This window comes from Amblyomma mixtum, chromosome 8 (genome assembly GCF_055824585.1).
Source record: "Amblyomma mixtum isolate Tamu chromosome 8, ASM5582458v1, whole genome shotgun sequence".
Classification (NCBI taxonomy): Eukaryota; Metazoa; Arthropoda; class Arachnida; order Ixodida; family Ixodidae; genus Amblyomma; species Amblyomma mixtum.
In genome coordinates, this window is record NC_143019.1 from 59,795,254 (window position 1) to 59,798,224 (window position 2,971).

General features: G+C 44.3%; 1 long non-coding RNA gene across 1 annotated transcript; it reads left to right on the top strand.

The window, feature by feature from the left end:
* Positions 1-308: 308 nt before the first annotated feature.
* LOC149332666 (uncharacterized) lies at positions 309-2,456 on the top strand. Its single transcript, XR_016285246.1, has 4 exons — positions 309-995; positions 1,108-1,258; positions 1,397-1,546; positions 1,917-2,456. It is a non-coding gene; the product is annotated as an uncharacterized LOC149332666 (long non-coding RNA).
* Positions 2,457-2,971: the final 515 nt, after the last annotated feature.

Genomic DNA, 2,971 nt, shown 5'->3' on the forward strand with positions numbered 1-2,971 from the left:
TGTGGAGACAGCGACTACAAGCGTTCCAAAATACCTCGGGGACCTATCTTGTGCTGTACTGCGCCAATGACCCCTGTTTGAATAAAAAGAATCAACCCGTACAGACAAGACGCCGCAGAAGGGGCCGCAGCGCACAGCTTGCGCCGCGTCTGCCGGCGCGCCCAGCCAATCCACTGCGATCACAGCGCCCTCTATTCTGTCGACAGCCAGCGCCTCGCTTTGAGCGCCTCGTTCGTCTCACTCAGACCTTTCTAGTACACTCTACTGAGGTGTGAGCCTCGTTTTCTGCAAAAGTAAGTAACCTTGCATTCCTCTTCTGTGGTGAAAGTGTCGGCTTTGCCACTAACGCGCCTAATTGAACCTTTGGTATACAAATCACAAAACAGTATCAGCCAGTGTTTTACATACGAAAGTGTAGCGTTGAATGTTTTAAAACAGGGCATTTGCATGTATTTGAGCTTTTGTTAAGTGGATACAGCTAGGCTGCTATCGCATGCTAGTTGCTTTCTTTACCAAGGTGAACGTGACAAAGCTTCAAACCAACCAGCTTTGTTTAAGCGTACGTTGATAAGGCGCGAATTTTTTCCTACACATTCTGTGCTCTATTGCATTCTGGCAGGTTTTATTCTTGCCAAGGACTCTCATCTGGCCACCTGTGTGCTCCAATTCTCCTTGCTGTGATTGCCGTCAGTGAAACTCGCGTTAAAAAGGCTTTGGTTATCTTAACTGCGTCAAGCTTTTATTTCATTGCGATTGAGAGCCCCGGAACAAAGGTAGTTTACTCAGTGGTGCTGCTCTGTATGTGTGCAGGCTGTGTGACAGTGCAGTGAAGTACTACGGCTCTTTGCAGGCATGGCAGTTTTTATTTCTTGGAAAACCATTGCACCGTGCACAGCTGGCGTTGTCCCTACTTCACTGTGTACATTTCGTTTTGGGTACAGGCTGTTCAACAGTGGTTTTCAGAGGACCTCCTTGCCTGCTCAACTCAAGTTTTGGTAAGCACGCTTTGCAGCTGACACCTTTTCTTTCACTTCATGATTTCTTGTATAGGTCTAGGCTCTTTGCTAATGTTCATTCCACAAGCCCCATTATTTGTTTGTCCTTTAGAACTCCAACTGTTGGCCGGAGGAGCAAGGACCTGGTCTAGTTTCACGCAAATTAATAGCAGCACCTTGTACTTGGTTGTTCAGACGACTTTGCCTGGAGATTGTTTCAGTTCTGAGGTGGGAATCTGGACTAATGCTTCTTGTGCAGTGGTGTAAGTAATCTCTTGCAGTGGTGTAAGTAATCTCTTGCCCACTGTTTGAGCTTCATCGTACAGATTAGAAAGGGCTTCTTTGGCAATGCAGTGTTAGGAACCTTATACACACGCACTTTTATTTGTCTTATCTTTCAGATGTGCCCTGTGTGGCTGTCAAGTTAAGGTCCAAGATTTAACACATCTCTGGTGTATACTGAAGTGATGCAGGCATTACCAGGACAGCAGCATCTCTGCTATGTTTTCATGCGACGGTGCAGGATGTCAAACTTCAGCCACATCTTGCAGGTAAGAGAAAGCCTGTTTGCAAGATGTAGCTTAGGAGGTTCTATGAGTACAGTGTGCATCACAGTAAGGCAGTGCACTTGCTATTGACTGCTTGGCTTTCAGTGTCCATGCACGCTGTTTGGATTTTGCTTCTGTTAAAGGCCTCCACAGTGATTGACTTCTTGAGTTTATGGTGAGCCGTAGCACTCTGCTGAAATGCCACTTGCAGTGACATCACATGCATCTATGTTTTTAATTAGCTTATTTTATTGCCTGTGCTGTCACTCCTTGCCATTTCCTGGTCTTATTTGCTTCCGACTCCTCATTGGCCATTCTACATGCACCTGACTGACTGTGCTTTTGGTTACTCTAATATTTTTCACTTCTGCAGGCTGCTGAACAGAGCTGGATTTGACTTCCCCTTGTTACTGTCTAGTTGGCATCCTCCTTGCAAGAAAAGTGATTTTTGGAACACCTAGCGAGCTCTTCAGTGCCATCCACATCACAGCAACTTGCTCATCAACGCATCCGTTGTGAACAAGGCCCGGGGCCGAATGAATTTTTGACTTAACAATTGGTTGCTGCTCGTCACTTTCCCGCCATCCAAGTGCTTACCGTTGTAACGTCAGCCAAACCAGTGAAGCTACCTCCTCCATGGCTTCTAACATTAATTTCCTGATCCTTTTCTTTTTTTGTGTGGGTGTATATGCACTGGATTCAATAAAGAGTAACGCAGTGACTGAAAAGTGTGCTAGCACATGCATTTATGGCTCATTACTACAGCCATACATCCCTTGTAATGTGGGCTCATTGTTTGGGTCATTGCAAATCAGTTTTGAGTTCATTTTTGAGTGGTGTATACCAGAAAAATGAACTACAACTTTTTAAAGCTTTAGAGGGTTTAAAGGCAGCACTAAAATCAGTCTTGAAATGCGTAAAATAATACAGGCACCCATTTCGAAAAAAAAAAAAACGTCTAAAAAAATTCTAGAAAAATTCTACCTGAGAAGTTTTCTAGCCGTATACAAGCGTAGCGTTAGCAGAGCTAATAGAAGGCTAGTAAACGTCTAAGTCTAAACTGCTTAGGTGAAACTTCTTCTAGATGTCAAGCTTTTTTTTCCGAGACTTTTTTTAGACGTCTATTAGAGCTTTTTGTGTTTCGTGGGTTTGCACCAATAAAGTGCGAATCTACATCGAGATAGAAACTCTGATATGTCTCCTCTACAACGTTCACTCCGAAAGTTATATACTGCCGTCTCTAAGAGCTTTTTAGAAGATTTGGGCGCTCGAGAAGCATAGAAAGAAAAAGAGAGAAAAACTAGACTCGAGCTCATCGTCACGCCTTTCTCTCAACGCTTGCTCTTCATTCTTGGGCTTTGCATCAGTCAGTCGGAAAATGTAAACCTCTGTCAGGGCGTCACCACTGCAATTTCATATTCCCTCCCA